This window comes from Callospermophilus lateralis, chromosome 6 (genome assembly GCF_048772815.1).
Source record: "Callospermophilus lateralis isolate mCalLat2 chromosome 6, mCalLat2.hap1, whole genome shotgun sequence".
NCBI classification, from domain to species: Eukaryota; Metazoa; Chordata; class Mammalia; order Rodentia; family Sciuridae; genus Callospermophilus; species Callospermophilus lateralis.
The window spans coordinates 52,614,023-52,635,085 of NC_135310.1; the positions used below are offsets into that span (position 1 = coordinate 52,614,023).

Below are 21,063 nucleotides of genomic sequence, written 5' to 3' on the forward strand. Positions count from 1 at the left end.
TTATGTATACAGAAACCCAGCAAGAAGCATCATGGTATGTAGATTTCAGTAAAGGAGAATGTAAAACATCAACTCAGCCAGGCTTTTGTTTTCTGCAGCAATAATAAAGGGCCTCCTGCACTAAGCAAAATCTACCTTACTTTGTAGTGCATTTCTTCCATTACAAAAAAAGTCTCCTGCCTGAAGCAAACTAATTTGTATTTGCTGAGCCAGTGGTATTAACTTGTGCATAAAACAAATTTCGGTTTGCTATTTCTTCTAGCAGACTTCAAGTAAAAACAAGGTTGAACAAGGAACTTGTTTTGGATGGATGCAGGTCAGTTTGAGTTGCTATACTTAACTAAATGCCTAAATGTACTATAGGTTCACAACTTAGTTTGCTTTTATAGTCTTTATGGAATTTGGCCGTATTCAAGGTTTTCAGAGTTGAGCATATGGTACAGTATTCCATCAACTGAATAAGGCTACTGAATGTGTTATCTGCAGAAGAGCTCATTTAATAGGAACTGACCTAATGGGTCTATCATGAAACAAATGTAGCACAACCTCTCTGAATAAAATGCCTATCGGGGCAGAATTGTGCTTGGAAAATAGGCATTACAATATTTTACACAAAACACATATAAATGGATTGTTAATATGAGGATGATTTCCTAGTAGTAAATCTAAAGAAGTCTAGGTGAATCTTCATTTTCAAAACTGCATATTGAAAACTACTTTATTCAAGTAATTTCTTCAAAAAAAGTATGCATGTTCTGACTGTGGAATTAGTCTACTGGTCAATTAAAGGCAACTTTAATTACCTTTGAAAAACTTTTTTTCATAGAAAGGAGAGATGTTGTATGTGTTTCTCAAATAAACAGCATTATGTAAGTCCATTAAAACAACAACAACAACAACAACAACAACAACAATTAAAAAAAAAAAAAAAACAGAATCAAAGGAAGACCACAATGTTTATAACAAGTAGGAATCTGCCTGCCGCCACCTGTGGTCTCACGTTAATTCAAAATAGATGCTGGACTCAGGATTCTGAAACTGAGTTTCTATTATTTGAGCTCTAGCAAAATGTAAGGTTCTGTAGCCTCAACTAATATAATGTCTTCCCTGTCCAAATCCAGAATACTGATAGCCTCCATGCTGGAAGTGTTGTTCAAATTGACCCCTTTGGTGGTAAGTCTGGCTCCCCCTACCTCCCCACCCACCTCCCTGGCCTCCACGACCACCTCTCCCACCTCTACCACCGCCTCGATCACTGTGGTGCCCACCATCTTGGTATCTACTTCCCATGTATGAAGATGTTTGGAAACCACTATAACCACCGCCTTGATAGCTACTACTGTGGCCACCATGATAGCCACCTGGCTGGAAACCTGAATCTTGATAACCACCATCTTGGTAGCCGCCTCCTTCTCCACTCCCACCACCTGTCCAGCCTCCGTGATGCTTATTTCCTCTTCCTTCCCCTCGGCCACCATGGTCATAGCCACCACGTCCACCTCTCCCTCCTCCTTGTTCATGTCCTCCACATCCACCCTATGAGGAATGTTCGTAACCACCTCTCCCTCCTCCTCAACCTCCTGCTTACTGCTGGGGGCCATCTTGCCTTTTCTGCCACGATGGCATCTCTGGGGGTGGAGGTTCAATTTCATTGGGTCTACCACCTCAGTCAGGTACCCTGCCTATCAACACCTTATTGATGGCACAGGCAGTCTTTTCTCTTATGGAACCCCTGTTTGTCCTTAAAATCTTTGACAAGTCTTGCCTTGCAGCCAAAAGATGAGCAACAGAAATAGTGTTTTTTTGGAGATAAGACTGAACGCTTTGGCTAATTTTTCGGTCTGATTCTTAGCTCTGTCAGACCAGCCAAAGGACTAAACAGTGACATTCAAACGTTTTATTAACAGCTTTCTCCAAACTTCATATTCATTAGCTATGGCTTGGTTAATTGCTTCTATCTTTTCCCAGTGGGCTGGTCCCATTGGATACTTCAGTAAAGGCTTTCCCACATGATTAGGTGGAACTTTTGCTAATGTTTTCTTTAATTTTTTTTCAATCCCGCTGAAGAATTGGAACATAGTTATACTGGCTGGAGGTTTGGACATTCCTAGAGCAATACATATGCCTTTCAACTCTTGAAAGACCTCACTACCGCCTACTTCTTGATTTTTTTTTTTTTTTTTTTTTTTTTTAGGAGAATTCACATAGAGCATTCTGGCAGCTTCTAGTTCTGAGATGAGGTATGTGAGCAAAAGGAGGCAGTTCTTCTATATGAGAAGGCGCTTTGTCACATACCCAGAGGTCAGTGAAAGATATGGGCAGTTCATCTCCCCGAGTAGCCCACTCACCTTAAGCTGGAATTCTTCAGCCTCACTTGGACTGTAAGTTGCTTGAACATTTTCCTCTAGTTTACAGAGCACTCTTAATTCAGATACCAGCCAAGCACAGAGTTTGGCAAATTTGGGGGAACTGGCTCCAGCAGAGACTGCTTGAGACAGTGCGCCATCATCCAACAATGATCTTTCCAATTTCATTGCTTTAAATGTTGTATGCCCTCCTGATTCAATTTGGGTATGTCATATGTCTCTAGAAATTTGTTGATATCATTGATATTTTCTATTTTGGAGTATAAATTTTCAAAATAGTTTATGATTATCATCTGTTTTCAGTAGTGTTTCTGGTGGTATTTCCTTTTCATCAGAAATTTTAATAATTTGGGTTTCTCCCCTTTTTCTTTGGGTTAGCTTGGCTAAAGGTTTACTAATTTTGTTTATTTTTTCAAAGAACCAGTTTTTTGTTTTGTTGATTTTTTAGACTTTCATGTAATGTTCATTAGTAACCTCATAAGGGAGGTTTTATTTGACCACCTCCATAGATATGAAAGCCAGGGACTATAGAAGTAAAGCATTTGCCTAAATTAAAATTAGTAGTACTGAGATTTTAACTCCAAGAAATTCTTGACTCCTTGCTTACAATGGATTAGTCTAAAAATGTGAGTGATTAGAAAAAAATATCAATTCTGTATTATTTACACAAATGAAATCATGGAACTCAGTGTTATTTTCCAGGTGAAAGATATTTATAGCTCTTCCATTTCCTTTGAATCGTTCTCATTTTTGAGATGATCTTGAATATGAAATAGAGGTTATTTAAAATTTCTTGATAATCAAATATACTACTGAGAAAAAATATCTTCAATTCTTTGTGTATTTGAATATCCTCCTATTTACATAGCATTCTAATTTTAAATATTATTGTGATTTTTTTTTTTGGTAGCCAAATTAGTAATGATCCTATAGGAATCAACAGTGTGGATTTCTACTCTTTAAAAAAATCTTTTACTTCAATACTTTGAGTTAATTTTTGAAAAATGTCACCCAAATGTGTAGGACAACTGAGCAGGTGATGCAAATAATTAAAACTGCTTCTGTTTAGGACCAAGAGTATTCTTAATGCAAACCCAGCTCTATTTCTAAACACCATACAGATCTTAAGGACTTAACCTTCTCCTCTCATGATCATTTCAAATTCAACTGCTTATTGTATCTCGAGCTTTTTTTTTTTTAATTAATTTTTATTGTTGGTTGTTCAAAACATTACATAGTTCTTGATATATCATATTTCACACTTGATTCAAGTGGGATATGAACTCCCATTTTTACCCCGTATACAGATTGCAGAATCACATCAGTTGCACAACCATTGAAAGAGTTACGTGTATCTCGAGCTTTTTAGACAAATATTTTACTCACACAGCCATGGCTGCCATCCCTAACTCCTCTCCATTAGATGTATGCAGTTTTTATTGTATTCAGGGACAGAACTGGTTCCTGGTTAAATAAGGGTGATGGAAGAAAATCATACCCTATCCAGAAAGTTGATCCCTGTCTGCTTTCAGAAGTCCATTTTATTATTGAAATAAATTGCTAAAATGTTGGTGAAGAGTTTAACTATTTGGAGAATATGTTCAAAAAGGAATGTGAAACTTGGTAGACAACTTTTTTTTTTTTTTAAATGCTAGGGTTCTATGATTTCAAGCTGGTCTCTAATAAAGGAAAGGAGTTCCCTTCTGAAGCATAAAACAAAATGTCTATTAACAAGCACCCATAGGATTGCTTTTCACAATCCCTGTGTTTTGTGGAAGTAAGAGATAAAAGTAATGCTCTTGGCTTCTTTTTATTATTGTTTACAGCAAAGATTGATGCTATGCATGCATGTTCTTTTTACTATGCTGGTATCTCAGTCTATCCATAAAGAAGTGAGTTTATTATAAAGTATATATATATATATATATATATATATATATATATATATCTTCTTCTAACTAAATTGGAGTGAGAAGATGTAATCATCTCATGCATTTTATTGCTGTTGTATTCTCATGTGATCACTCAAAATGGAATGCAGTTCACTTGAGGACTTCATATAATTTCTTCCAAATTCATTCAATTTGTCTTTGCTCTGGAATACACATTGCCATGACTGTTATTCTTAAATCTTTTATCTCATTTTATTCCCAATCCATCTCCAGTTTATTTTCTCAATCTCCTCATAAAATGAAGCCAAAACAAAGCAACGAACTAAATAAGGAAATTTCCTGCAAGTGTTTTGTTGTAGTTGCTGCAATAAATGAGTTTTTTCGCTACTAATTGTAAGGCTATCTCTAACAGAAGAGCTATAATCATCTCTGCGATGAAGCTGCTATAATTTTAGCTGTTCTTGTTTTGCTTTATTGAGAACCAGAGCAGGGTATACAAGATTTTATTTCTAATATTAGCTAGCATATTAAAATTGGTCCATAGAGTTCCATAACATGTTCTATGAACAAATTACATTCTGTCCAAATATAAGCAGGTCACACTGAGTCGATATTTTAGAGTGTAAGAGCTGGAAGAGCACTTATAGCGCATTAGGTTCAAGGTGTTTGTTTCAATGTCAGGAAAGTGGAAGTCAGAGATACAGGAGCTGTGACTTGCTCAAAGGCTCTTCACAATGTAGCAAGTCCAAGGAATCAACTTTGGTTGCCTGACTCTCAGCCTAGAAGGTTTGTTAGCATATGGCTGCCTTTACTAGAATGCAGGTATATAGATGTGCATACATTCATGTCCTAGAATAGAGATAAATATTCTTCATGGTTCTTTAGGCTGGTATGCTGTTATGGTAAATCAAAGCAAGTGGATAAAACAAAGAAGAGGGAAGCATGGAATTTAACCAATATTTTAAAGGTAAAAGCAAGGACCTAGGTGACAAGTGAAAGCAATTTTAAGCCATGAAAGTCATCATGAGTCTATGTTCTGTCAACAATAAATTCAAATGAATTGCAAGGTAAGGACGTATAGGCCATGGAAATTCTAGTAAGATGAAAAGCTTGAGTTAGAAATGAACAAAATAAAATTTCTATATGGAAAAATTGGCCCACTGTCATCTTTCGTGAAAATATTTAAATAATGCATTTTTGTTCTGCAAGCTAATAATTAAAATAATTCATAATGTAGCACCAAAAAATGAAAGTAAAATGACAATAAATTATTTATATGAGATAAAGAATCACTGCTTAGAAAACACAAAGATGTTTATCTCTGAGGTTTTCATTTTTCTCAAAAAACATATTTAAAAAATTCATTCTACCTAGTACACTTTTTATCCTTACCTGGGAATATTTATTATTGTCTGAAATATTAGAGAATTGCTTCTTAAAATATTTAAATATATATTAAATACACATTTGAGCTATATCTTGTACCTCTTCATAATGTAATAACTCATTTTCAAAGCACTTTCATTTGAGTATGTTAAAGAGTGAGTGCAAGGAGTTTAGTTGTATATAGTCTCAACAAAAGTATCTTGAGGGGCTGGGGATGTGGCTCAAGTGGTAGCGCGCTCGCCTGGCATGCGTGCGGCCCGGGTTCGATCCTCAGCACCACATACAAACAAAGATGTTGTGTCCACCGATAACTAAAAAATAAAATGTTAAAATTCTCTCTCTCTCCCCTCTCTATCTTTAAAAAAAAAAAGTATCTTGAGTATTTCAAATTGGTAAATTTTCACTTTTTTCTAAGTGAATATAAAAAGTATTTTAAGCATGACTACAAGTTAACAGAGCAGTACACAACATGACAGTCAATGACATGCCTATTTAAGGGCACCTGCAATCTCTAAGTATCCATTAGGTATGCTAAAGTTGAAAATAACCAAATATTTGCCATCTAAGATTCTTGTTTTGAACTTAAGATACCCAAAGCTGTTTAACAAATCCTCTCCACAGAAAAAGATGATTCTGCAGTTGGGGTGTTGTTTGTGGGTTATTATGTAGAAAGGTGGTGGGAAGTTCCTTGCCCATTTCCTGCTTCCTCAGGGTCTCAAGAGTTATTGTTTCCTCTTGACACAAATTCTGAAGGTCTGCCCTGCCCTGTCGCCTTGTGTGTGCTTCAGAGAAAGGGAGGGGACACTCCTTTTCACTCCCTGACTGTGTTCCTCATTCAGATGGTGGTGTGGATGAGGTATGGTCAGTTTCAGAGAGTCTGCTTGCTTCCAAAAGGAAGCTCCCTCCAAGTGCTGGATTTGATCTCTCAGTACAATACTAAATAAAACTCCATTTCTTGCAAACTGTTACCCAATTATTTAAAAACGTACAATTGTTTTTCCAAATTCTAAGGATGCCCTTAGGAATATTTTATAAGAAAGTAAGTTGATCATGGACAACACACTTCAGAACATCTCTTGTTCACCTTAAAAACTACATTTTATTTGATATAGCAACCATTTTTAAACTAAGAATAAATCAAAGTATAGTTTTGTTTTTTTTTTTTCTGATGGGATCCCCATAGCATCCACATGTGTCAAGGCACCTGTAACCTGTCAGAGGAAAGTTTCTTTATATTATTTACCTAAAAGTTTGAAAACAAAGTTTGATTTTTACCCCTTTTCAATCTAAAAATCTTTTTAGATTTTTTAAACTTTTATTTAACTCTTATGATATGCTACACACCATATCATAAGAGTTAAATAAAAGTTTAAAAAATAAGAATATGAAAATGAAGAAAAGGATGGCTTCATGGAGCTCTCCAGTGCAAAAGATGAATTTCTTATGCATTAGTATATATAGGCATAAAATATGAATAGACCTACACATATTAGTAGTGTGATAATTATCAATCCATGGTTTAATAGCAAATATATATGAAATATAGAGGAGGGAGAGGTGAAGGGTGATGGAGTTTAGGACGGCTCCAGAGGAGAACAAGTTTGAACAGGTTTTTCACAAATGAATGATAATTCATCAAATGGGGAAGATGAAACCGGGGTAGGAGTGGAATGATGTCCCTCCGTAATTCAAATACTGAAATCTGACACTCATGACCTCAGAATGTTATCTTATTTGAAGAAAGATTATTTACCAAGCTGAAATGAGGCAACAGGGGAAGCAGATTATGACTCTGTATGATTTGACTCTTCTTAAAAGGGTGAATTTGGAGAGAGAAGGCCATCAAGAGAGAGGTCATCTAGTAAACCAAGAGAATCTAGGAGAGAGGCATGGAATGTGTTCTTCTTCACGGTTCTCAGAAGGATCCAACACAGGCAACACCTCGATGTTAGACTTCCAACCTCCAAAACTATAAAATGATAAATTTCTGTCATTCAAGCCACTTATTTTGTGGTTCTTGATTACAACAACCCTAGCAAACTTATATACATGGGCAAAGTCTTGTGGATTGGAAGAAAGTATTAAGTTGTTTCAGGACTACTAGTAGTTATGGAAGCTGAATTCATAGAGGCATGAGATGGAGAGCGTTTAGAGGTGAAGATATGTGAGAAAATGGCAGTGGTCTCCTAAAGGTCAGGCCCAGGGGTTACACTTTATCAAGTAAATAATGGGGAATCAATCAAGAATCTTAATAGAATGCTGTAATATTTTTTCTTAAAAAAGATCAACCATGGGTAAAGTAAGAACATCAGGAGCAAGTGTTATAAGGAAAGGGATAATTTGGCCATTCTTACTAGAGGACACTGACACATGGGCAATTTAAAGGTATCTGCTAGGGAAATTACTGATGGTACCAAAGAGTATGTTTTGCAGAGACCTGTACCAATTCAAACCACGGGGATATTAATTCATATGTTTATTATCCAACAGTAAACAAACAAACAAATAATGCTCTCTGATTCATAGAAAAGATCAGTATTTCTTTCCTCCAGATTACAATCATTATACTCCATGGAAATAATTACTGGATAGGGATTTTTCTTGATCTGTAAGAAATAGACTCCATATAATAAGGTACATTTTGCTAATTGCAGACTCTCTTACTTACTAATGGACAAACCCCCAAAGGGCTAACCACTAGATGCATTGGCTCTTTATTAAGTAGCCTGCAGTGTAGATAATCATTTTCACTGACTCTGACATGCAGCCTCATTGAACCAGTCTAGAGAAAATCACAGGTTGAAAAGCCAAAATCTTAGATGTGAAAATTACAAAGCTGAGTGTACTTTGAGCCAGTTGGTCTATTCAGTACCAACTTGATATTTGACAATATTATAAAGGAGCATGACTGAAAATAAAAACAACTCTAAAAATACTTTTATGGGTGCTTGGCAAATTATTACTTTTAGCATAGCTGTTTAAATACCTCTTCGTGTTTGCGCGCTCTCTCTCTCTCTCTCTCTCTCTCTCTCTCTCTCTCTCTCTCTCTCTTTGGCATAGGCTTGGTATATACAACAATATATTGGCATTTTCATCTATGAGGTCCCTGAACAGCTGTGCATAGCCTTACTGGTAGTAAATTTTCTTGTTCTCTAATTATTTGTTCTTTCTTTATTTATGCACTTATATAAAGATACATAAAATATATCTACATATTTACTGATCTTTTCGTATATACACACACGCACACAAACATACACAAATACAAAAACTTATGTAATTATTTCTTATGTATTTCCTAGAAGTCAACTTGACTCTCAGACCACCAATGGGCTTCTAAAACAAATAAGACCAGATTATCAAGTAAACTATGGATATAGGGAAGATTTCTGAAGAGTTTACTTATGAAAAATGAATAATACAAACATAAAATCTGTATAATAATTACAGGGCTAAATGATACCTCATTTCCAGGATATTATTCTTCCAAAGCATTTTCTGATGTGAAATGAAAGGATTAAGAGGACAACCATGGTTGCTAAGCAAGATATACTAACAATTTACAGCACTTACTGTATTTACTGTATCCTTAGTATATACTGGACATTTTACAAAGTTTTTTTAGGTTTTACTTTATTTATTTCTCTAATAAATGTGTATGGGATTATGATTGTTATCCTTATTTCATGTGGAGAAATACTCTTAGAAAGTCTTAGTAAACTACCTAAAAAAATTGATAAACAGTGGTGAAGCTGATTTTCATGGCAAAATATAAGGAAAACAATGTTTTCATTTGAAAATGATGTGTGTGTGTGTGTGTGTGTGTATGCACACACCTGCTCGTGTTTGTGATATGTGAGCATGTGTTATGTGTTGGTTTGTGGTGTGTGAATCTACATTGGGGCCAGGGACTGAGGGAGGACAGAGAAAAATTCTTTCTTCATTCTTAAAGAGGCCATAATATCCTTTTAGTAAGGTGATGTGATTTATTTTGTATTTGAGGAAATGTGTCAGTATTTTGTAGGCCTTCACAAATGAATTGTCACTTTAAAAAGATGCTTATTTATAGTTATCGACTTGTATTGTACAAGTCTTTTCCCTTTTCTTTATACTCCCTATTGCTCTACAGACAAACTCATGCCACCTGCAACTCTACACAAGGCCAACTGTATACAAGGCCACAAACCAAATGATTCAATTCTCAAAAAATCTAACGAGAAACTCCATGATAAACTGAATAAGAGTGACCACATTAAAATGAAGCAGATTCAGGAAGACTGTATGGACATTGAGAATGTACATAGCTATGTACCTGGAGCTCGTTTGTACATGTGGCTTGGGTATGTATAAATTTCATCAACAACTTCTTCCTGTTGTGGTTAAGTGACTCAAAGAAAAGAGATAACTGAAACCGTAAGGCTGAAGGAACACCTTATTTCAAACAAACCGCAGGAGTTTGCAAATGGATAGGCTCCTAAATGCAAAATCTCTCCCCTCAAAGAGGCATATTTTGGTAGTTTAATGCTTCTAGACTTCTGATGGAGGATTATGTTTTCCCCCAACTTCAAATATTCCAGTCACAGTAAAACCCACACTTCTTTTTGGTCTCCTGTTTTCCAGATGGAAACTTTCGTTTGGCAGGATTCAGCTTATCTAAACAAGTGCAAGATATTAAACTTCAAAATAAAGGACTAGCAATGTATTTCACTCTTCAGACTCTCTGTGACCTTGGAAACTGTCTGCGAGTTGGCAAGGATTGCTTCATGGAATGATGCTGTTGACCTCAACCTCTGCCTTTCCAAGAACTCTGATGGTAACAGAGCTCTTCAATGGGAAAGGGATTCCTTCCTTTGAACACTTTGTTTTCAGTTCCCTCACACCTGCTACTGGATCCAGGGAGGAGATTTGCAAATACAGAGAGATACAGTGGGAGAGATCTTAGGTCAGGGCTATAAAAACAAGCACTGTTTGTTTGTTTTGCAACAACAAAAAATGTCCACTTCCTCTCTGAAGAGCTGTGATAAGCACTCCTAAAGTCTTCTGTTAGGCTCTTACTGAAATTAATCTTTGTATCTTAAATCACAGAAAAGCCTCCACTCTTCATTGTGAATGCAAAAGTTAACACCCCACTTCCTAAATACCACCCCTTCTTTTTCACAAGGCTTTTCCTTTTCCTTCCCGCCTCCACAAACTTAAGGAGGATGAAGACACAAAAACAACACACACCCAAGTGCGCACACAGATGTATGCACGCACACACACAAATAGACACGTACGCACGCACGCACATACAAATATACACACAAATGCCCCACACCTCACAAGAATACCAGGATTTTCAAAGATGAACATTTCAGTTTGCAATCAACTATTTAACTGAGGCAGAGAAATATGAAGGAAGGACCCACATTTCTTCTTTTCCCCGTGTCATTAGCTTGAGTCAGATGGTGTGGAAAAAAAGTAATTCCATAAAAATTATTTAATTTCCATAAAAATATGCAAGAATTTATATTTTTATGGCAACAAATATTAAGTGTAACAGTCCTGTTCTCTTTGTATTAAGAGAGGGGTATTATAATTTTATAATATTCACCAGTAAAAAAAAAATAGTGTAAATTTGCTGATTCTCAGCCTCATTTAAGATGTAGATGAGAACTTAAGAGTTCATTGTTTCTTTGTGACAATACATTTGGTCTTTACTTATTACATCCATCTTCCCAAAAGAAAATTTAGGAAGTCAATAAAGCTTTCTGGGGCTGTCATCAGCAGCATCAGCCCACCAGGGATGAAGTAGATCATTCCTCTAATAGCCACATAACATAATTGAAAAAAGAAGCAGTGGTTTACTAGTAGAAATGTTATGTCTTAAACTACTTTAGGAGTTTATATTTAACTTGTAATTCACTAACAAAACACAAATCCTGAAAAAGGAAATCCTATTGGTCATTGTAACAGCATTTCAAAGAAGAAAAACACCTGTTTTAACCTTTCTTAAGTCATTCTGTTTTCCAACTTCCCAGAAAATCTAGCTATTTTTTTCCTAAGATAATCCTCATTCATGAAGATAATTGTATCAAATCTAAATAGCATATGTAGTATATTGGGTTAAATGAAATTGATTATTAAAATTGTTTTACTTGTTTCATCCTACTTTTCAAAAATTTGCTTCTAAAATATTGATTACAGAAATAACTCAAAATATATTTCTAGTAGTACAATGTTCCTTTGAGTGATTAATTTAGTTTTCACATGATGAGTTATGAAGATATATTTTGAAAAAAAGAGTGTTTTAAAACTTTCTTTTTCCAAGGTACACTCATACATTGCTGGTGGGACTGCAAATTGGTGCAACTAATCTGGAAAGTAGTATGAAGATTCCTCAGAAAACTTGGAATGGAACCACCATTTGACCCAGTTACCTCACTTCTCAGTTTATACCTAAAGGACTTAAAATAAACATACTACAGTGATGCAGTCACATTAGTGTTTATAGCAGCTCAATTCATAATAGCTAAACTATGGAACCAGCTTAGGTTCCCTTCAACAGATAAATAAAGAAATGTGGTATATATACACAATAGAATACTACTTAGCTATAGAGAGAATTGAAATTATGGCCTTTGCCAGTAAATGGATGGAACTGGAGACAATCATGCTAAGTGAAATAAGCGAATCCCCAAAACCAAAGGCCAAATGTTTTCTTGGACATGTGGATGCTAATATACAATAAGAGGGTGGAGGTAGGAAAGAATAGAGGTACTTTAGATTAGAAAAAGGAGACTGAAGGGAAGGGAGGGGGACAAGGAATAGGAAAGAGAGTAGAAAGAATCAGACATTACTTTCCTATGGGCATATATGATTAGACCACCATTGTAATTCTACATCATGTGCAACTAGAAGAATGAGAAATTATACTCCATATTTGTATAATGTCAAGTTACCTTCTACTGTCATATATAACTAATAAGAACAATATAAAAAATGGGAAAAAAGAAAGAAAATTTTTTTCCTAAATTTACAACTTTAAATTTTTGATTAACAATTAATGTTGCACTTTTTTTCCCTAAGAACATACCAAGCAGTTATTCAGAGTGAAATAGTTACATTAATTAATAATTTGTCTTTTTATATGTATTTAATTTTTCTCCATTACATGTGTGTATCTGTATTTCCTATATGTCTAAGAGTCATTCTCTGTATGGTTTTGCTAAAAAGTACTGTATAATCATTACTGACAACCCAGTTACTTTCTACCCTGGCTCCACTTTCCTTTCTTATATTCTTGCATATTCTTTCAGCTCTAAGAGTTTTGTATTTTTAAAACAGTTTTTGAATAATAGCTCTATAGAGAGCAGCCTACTCTACCCTGGAAAGCACATAGTCGTTAGTATATCTGTCAGTCAAAAACATCCATTAAGTGCTTTCTTTAAGCATGGCATTCAGCTGATGTTTTGGAAGAAGTAGGATTAGATTCTCAGTTCGTACTCTCGAGGAACTGACAATGTTGTAACTGAAGAAACAAAGTGCCTTGCAGCAAACATGAATGAAATAATACATGATAAAAACCTTTCACTTTAAAATCAACATTCTATCTTCTTTCAAAAATGGCAACCCCAGTGTGCATTACTACAATGGCAGCCTTCATCTGAAGCCATATTCCTACTATATATATCAGATGAGCATACAATCTGCAGTGTGCTGCTTTACATTCCCCACCGGGCTACGTATACGTGTTTGAGTTTGCAATTCCTGGTCTAAGTAATTATTAATTCTCTTTCAACTCTCAGTTTTGATTATTAGATTCTTGATGTAGTAACATCTTCCTTACGGCTATACTATCCAAGTAGAGTTGGGTCCGACATTTTAAATTTCTATTTAAAAAAGTCTAAGTAGAATTGGGTCCGACATTTTAAATTTCTATTAAAAAAAGTCCCCTCTCCAGTGTTAGAAAATATTCAGTTAACAATTAACATAATAAGGATGATGAAAAATTATTTCCTTCTTGGATGAACTTCTCATGATAATAAAATTAACTCAATATTTGGTAGCTCTAACTTCGATTACTCTTAGGAGATGCTTTTTGGGGGATCTTTTTGATGCACCAATGTGGGATTATTAATGTTATCCTTGTGCTTATGGTAACTGCTAAGCAGAAAAAGAAAAAAAAATTTATGTTGTAAAGTATTATGATGTTACTGTTTACTAACCCATCTAGAATTGAAAGTGGTAGTGTGCTATGACGGAAACACAAGTGACTAATTTTTTCCAAGATATTCTTAGATATTAAAAATCATACTTGTCAAATAAATTCCCTATTAGGAACTTCAATAAGCCAATGTTTTTTTATTAGCTAGTCTTCACCCCAAAGCAATATAGTATTAATTTGAGGTACTGTGTTCTTTTAAATAGTAGATGATGAAATTCAATACTAATAATAAAAAAGCTGATAGGAAAGAAAGACAATAATATTTAGAAATGGATGTATTATTAAAAGAAAATTAAAAATATAATTACATTAAACAATAATAACAATTATTGGATTAATATGTCCCTTTCAAAAAATGGATACATTATTTTTTCACCATGTATATTAGTGTTTCAAGCAATTCAGTAATAAGAAAAGATATTTTTAAATGTTCAATATCTCTAGCAATTAGAGAAATGCAAATCATAACTACTCTAAGATTTCATTTCATTCTAGTCAGAATGGCAGTTATCAAAGATAGACGCAACAATAAGTGTTGGCAAGGATGTGGGTGAAAGGCACACTAATATATTGCTGGTGGGACTACAAATTGGTGCAACTAATCTGGAAAGCAGTATGGAGATTCCTTAGAGCACTTGGAATGGAACCACCATTTGACCCAGCTATCCCACTCCTCGGTCTATACCCATAGGACTTAAAAACAGCATACTGCAGTAACATAGCCACATCAATGTTTATAGTAGCACAATTTACAATTACTAAACTGTGGAACCAAACTAGATGCCCTTCAATAGATGAATGGATAAAAAAACTGTGGTACATATACACAATGGAATATTACTCAGCATTAAAAGAGAATAAAATTATGGCATTTTCAGGTAAGTGGATAGAGTTGGAAAATATCATGCTAAGCTAAATAAGCCAATCTCAAAAAAACAGGGGCTGAATGTTTTCTCTGATAAGTGGATGCTAATCCATATAGAGGGGGGTGGTATGGGATAAGTGGAGGAACTTTGGAGGGGGCAAAGGGGAAGAGTGGAGGGGGCAAAAGGGTAGGAAAGATATGGAATGAGATAGACATCATTACCCTAGGTACATGTATGATTGCAAAAATGGTGTGACTACTTCATATACAACCAGAGAGGTGAAAAATTCTGCTCCATTTGTGTACAATGAATTGAAGAGCTTTCTACTAAATAAATAGAAGGAAAGATATTTTTAGTATTTCCTACCACCAAACAACAAATAAATATTGCACTGATAATTCAAAGCCATGTCAATGAAAGTATTATAAATATACACAGTGACATCTAGGCAGATGAGAAGAGTTGTCTGAGGGAGAGGACATGATCAGGTCAGGTATGGAATAACGGGATTCTAGTATTATTGTTTTTTGTGTATTAATTTGCCCTCTCATCATTGATCAAGGGCTGACAAATTAACAACCAACTTTTATCAATCTCCTTCTATACAATGAATAGTATTCCAAATTATGTGAGGCATACAGTGAAATACAGAACATAGTGCCTACTTTCAAGAAGCATTCAAGGTGTCTTAGAATTCAAGTTTAAAATAGGAGATGCTACTTGGATATTACAAAGTAATATCCAAGTAGCATCTTCTATTTCTGTAGGATTTTAGCAAAATTTAGTGGAAGTTCTGTCACTAGGATAGCCTCATGGATGAAGCAGAACTTAAGCTGGAATCTGCTACCTACAAATGGGTCCAAATACCATGAAGATTTTAGCAGAAATTTCTTTTTACTTGGCATTTCAACATCTTATATTTCTTTTGAAGAGTGTGACAAATTATTCATTAAAATTTTCAATCTACTTCCTTATATCTTAAAAGGAAATAATATTTTTTTCTACATTCCTTTTAAAATAGAATGTTAGCAATGCAATCAATTTACAACCTAGTTCTTTCACATATGGAAAAGTTGAAGCCTGAGGAGATAAGTTGATTTGACTAAGACTACTTAATTGCTTCTAGATAGATATCTATAAAAAAAATAAATTACTAGCTAGTGTTCTGCCTATTTGTACAATTGACACATTAAGTATATTTGCAGGATACAAACTCTGGAAATGTTTTGAGGGGACATAGCAAAGACTTTTATGTTGACATTAAAAAATGTTTAAAAAATCAGAATCTTGGGAGTGTCTTTATACTGATTTGTTTTTTTAACAATGCATTTTTATTTGTTATTTTTAGGTTTGGATGACAGTACTATGTATTTTGACATATTATACATACATGGACATATAATATAACTTCCCATTCTGGTGGTTGTATATAGAATTACACTGGTTGTGTATTCATATGTGAACATAGGATAGTTATGTTCAATTCATTCTACTGTCTTTCCTTCTCCAAGCCCCTTCCCTTCATTCTCTTTTATCTAATCCAATGAACTTTTCTTCTTCACTCCCCCTCTTACTGTGTGTTAGCATCTGCATATTTTATTGTTATCATTTTATATTTACATGAATAAGTAGGACATGGGAGGCATCATGATCTTCCTAGAGTATATTAGTTCTTAAAATCTTTGTCCAGTATTCATGTTCGAAACATAGTTTGCTCTTTATATTGAAGACCATGTTTATTTTTTTCCTAAAGAATCTCACACTAACTTTGCATTGTTCACAATTCATTTAAAAGTGTGTATGTTCTTTTCAGGCTTTGCTTCCAAAGTGCACATGCTCTTTATTGAGTGAACATCTGGAACTCAGCACTCCACAAGGGATGGGTGGAAATAGAACCAGGTATGAAGATGGAAGGAGCCAGGCAACAACCACAGTGATATCCTGCAGTCTCATTTCTGGATTCTGTCTTCTTGTAACATCCCCCAAAGCAGAAATTCTTGAAGCCCCCATGCAAAAGGTCACACACAGATAATCAAGGTTGTTCTCTGTCCATGAAACACATACTAGCAAGTTAGATAGCATTACTATAGATCAGGTTTCCCCAAATTAAAGGAGCCATAGATTTGTTCAGATCTTTGCAGAAGTCCATATTATTCAAGTATACATTTTTTTAATATTTATTTTTTTAGTTTTCGGCGGACACAACATCTTTGTATGTGTTGCTGAGAATCGAACCCGGGCCACACGCATGCCAGGCGAGCGCGCTACCGCTTGAGCCACATCCCCAGCCCAAGTATACATTTTAATGGGAACATTATTACACAAGATATACTACACTAGCAAAAGGATATAGAAAGTATTCATTTGAATGTTGTATTTCAATTGTTCAGGGCAGTAGCTGTGATTGTATCTGCAATTCATCTAAAATTCTGGTAGAATATTTAGTTCATGCAAAATGAGAAACAATACTGGATATTTGAAATGTGCGTCTTTGTCATTCATTGAAAAGAATTTTGTAATATTCATAACACAAAACAAAATAAAATATGAATATTTAATTATTTGTATATTGTTAACCAATTTTGGTCATGTGCATATATAACTAAAGCAGATCTATTATGCAATGAAATGTTGAATTATAATATATTTCAATGAGGTAGGTTTACTCTTCAGTTATTGAGTCAGTTCTGATGCTGAGTTAGGTAATCCCTTTGTTAATGACTCTGCCAATCACAGTGCCAAGCCTCCAGTGCATGCTAAGTGAAATGAATTGATGAGGACAATATGGCTTTAATTTGTTAGTGCTATGAAGAGAATGACAAGCTAGTGCGTTACAATAAGAAGCATAAAAGTTTATTTTTACCAGATTCAGCTTAGCTTTGACATTCTCTTTGCATCACCCTTGCGAAAGATACCAAACCTAATTTAATTTGTGTCTCATAATTTTATTTATTGATGACACAAACATCTTTGACAAAAATCAGAGGGAAGAGTGGTCCCATGATAGGGGCCTGATGGCTAACATAGTTGGAGATTATAACTGTGTTTTCTGCTCTACCTGTAGTATTGCTTAATTGAATAATGAAATTATGGGCACAACAACTGAATTCCCCATCGACGTTCTACAATTAAGCTTTTCATAATTTATTTATGCTGAATGTTTTATCAGAAACACACTAAGGAAATAGGTTTTCTGCCTGAATTATGAAGTTGATTTCTCTGTTGATAGTTCATGAATATTAGTCATCGAGTGGCAGATTTTGTTGTATGTATTTGTATTCACTGATCTATAGAGAGTGGTTGTTATATCTTGAATATGCCAGCTATCTCTTGGGACCACTTCACTAAATAAGAGGGTTTTTTTTTTTTTCCCTCAAAGGATAGTATTTTTTCTCCATAAAGTGTAAGTCAAGCTCTACTTTTCTCCTCATTATCTGATAAGAATAAATATTGTGGAAGAAAATAATTTTTGTTTTGAATTATTTCTTTCAATAATTAACATTTGGTTCTAGAATTTTTGCATTTTTCTCCAAAACAGAGATAAGTTGCACAAAGGACTCTGACTCCAATATAATGGATTTAGACAGTAGACACTGTATATAGCACATAATAAGACTTTTATATCAATAAAAGACCATGGAATAGAATCTGCAATTTCTACAAATTCTTTATGCTTAGCATTTACTCCTCCAAATAAGAAAGAGGTGTGGGGGCCGCCCATGAGCTGATCTTCTCTCAGCCTTGAGCCTAGAGGGTGTAGGTCTGGCATTGCTCACTGTTTGGGCTCCATGATGCAGGTGGCCTCCACCTGCACTTAGCAAAGTCTGCTTTCTCATAGCTCTGGACCTCAGCGTTACCCATTGGGATTTGGCCAGCCCCTGCTTTATTTGGTGAAGCACATTCTATCGAAAATCCTTTGTTAATTCATCTATAAATAAACAGGTCATGGGTTCCAGCTCTCTTTTCTTCTCCTTCCCTCCCTCCGTCCCCCCACCTCCTTCCAGTGTGAATGCAGGATCCTTAAGGTCCCAGAGCCATCCTGCCCTCGTTTTAAAAACTACTCTCTGTGTTGTGTGATTTTCTCGCTTCTTTCTTGTTAGCTTAATGTTGCAGCCAGCCCATTTAAACCCAGTTTGTCTCCTCTGCGCAGGTCGCCGCGGAGAAAGAGGTATCTTGCTGAGAGGAAACGTGAAACATACTGAATCTGGGGATGATAATTGTGTCTAATAAGAATGTTCTCACGTTCCCCTCCAGTGATGAGAAATAGCTGTGAAAATCCTAAATAAGGAATAGCTGATATTAAATCTACACATATTTTAGGACAAGTGAGAATCATGGTTTGAAGAAAGGATCACACCTTCTGGATAAAATTCAATAAATACGGAGCTGAAACAGGTCTCACGTGACAACACTGAAACCAATGCGCTTAGGAGGTGTCAGCAGGAAGACAGCCATGGACCAGCACCCGGCTCACAGATTAGTGAGAACAGCATCACTTCTGAAACAGTTGGACTTAATGTTGGAGGTTACCTTACTCCTCTGCATAAATCCATGGCTGACAGAAAGTTCTTTAACTAGACTGTAAAAGGATAAAAGTATCATCTCTAGAATCTGGTTACCCAGTACAACTGGGGATCAGCTCAAGGTATAGAACAAAGTTAACTAATCAAAACATGACTTCACAGGAAAATATCTTGACTGGATTGACATTAAGAAAGTATTTTATCCCCAGTACCCTGCAAAATGAAATAAAATAAAATAAAAATAAATAAAATAATAATGACGAAAAATATTGATTTCCAACTCTTTTGTTCCAAAGAGGAATTAAACTGGGAAAAGAGAAAGCATGTGTTTTAAAAAGTCCCTTTCTTGGTTGTCCAAGAGGAAGAAAAACCTTGCCTTGTGGTGCTATTTAAATGCAGAAAGATGGTACCTACCAGTTGGTGGAAGTTCATACACCCAGCCAGTGGTTTTACCTCCTCCTAGTTAGAAGGTCAATATGGATTATTGAGAAATCTTTTTTTTCTGAATGCAAAGGTGGGATCTCCAATGGTTGAATCACATGATCTAACTAAAATATTACTGTTTCCCCTTCTGCCTTCTCACAGACACATTGGGTGAATGTGTCCTTACTTGCATTACTGCAGGGCAATTACCAGGAACTGGGAGTAACCCCACCCACATGGAGTCAAATGGGTCTTTTTAATTTTTTTTTATTTTTTAGGGAACAAATTCTAAAGACTACTTTTGTTAACATTTACCTTTTAAGTTTGGATGTTATAAAAAGGAGAGTGGAAAAGACCGTAGGTTTCAGTAGGACCAAATATCCAAGAATTTGTTGAGATATCACATATCAAATATTTTGCCAGGGGTGTGGGGGGGTGGGGTGTACCAGGGATTGAACTCAGGGGCACTCAACTACTGAGCCATATCCCCCACCCTATTTTGAATTTTATTTAGAGACAGGGTCTCACTGAGTTGCTTAGCACCTTGCTTTTGCTGAGGCTAGCTTTGAACTTGTAATCCTCTTGCCTTAGCCTCCTGAGATGCTGGGATTATAGGCATGTGCCACAATTCCTGGCTCAAATATTTTCATTGTTAAAACATATTAATAGATTTCTCAAGACCTCCTAACCAGTCAGTGATTTTTTTTTTCAGGGAAAAGAAAAGAAAAGAATATTTCTTAGGCAGTTTGCAGTCTCTAGCATAAGAATACAGTTTTAGAAATGATCTGTGATTATTTCATATTGGAGAAGCTTAAAGGCAGAAAGATGATTATGTTCGTGGTTATAAAAAGTAACATTTATTGAGAATTTTGTGTGTCAAGCACTGTGCCAGACACTTTATAAAACAGTACCTTATTTTATTGTCTCAATACCTTCATAAGGTAAGTCTTAGTAGACAACTGTATCTCAAATGTTAAAATTACAGAGGCTCTGAAAGAATAAATAAATTGCCTAAAGTCGAACAATTATTAACACCAGAGCCAACTTTCCAACTCAAGACTGTTTCCTGAGTCTGAGTTCTCAAGAACTTTTATACATTCATTCTTTCACTGACCATGAAATTAGAGGTTTGATTTTACAACACTTGAAAAGTGTTTCAATGTCTAAAATACTATAAATAAATAACATAATGATAATGTCACTAATTCTCTACTTCCTATTTCCTAGACACATTGCTTAGTATTTATTTCCATAACAATATTTACCATCCCCATCTTGTATTATAATAAAACTGGATCTCAGCAATCTCTTGTAGCTTGTTCAAAATCACATAGTTGGTAAATGAGGTAATTCAGATTTGAAACCAAGTTTGCTTAACTTTAGAGTCCATCCTCCTGCTAA

The 21,063-nt window shown here is 35.2% G+C and overlaps 1 pseudogene; it reads right to left on the reverse strand.

Moving 5' to 3' along the window:
• Positions 1-1,086: 1,086 nt before the first annotated feature.
• Positions 1,087-1,982, reverse strand: LOC143402388 (protein FAM98A pseudogene; annotated as a pseudogene).
• Between the last annotated feature and the right edge of the window lie 19,081 nt (positions 1,983-21,063).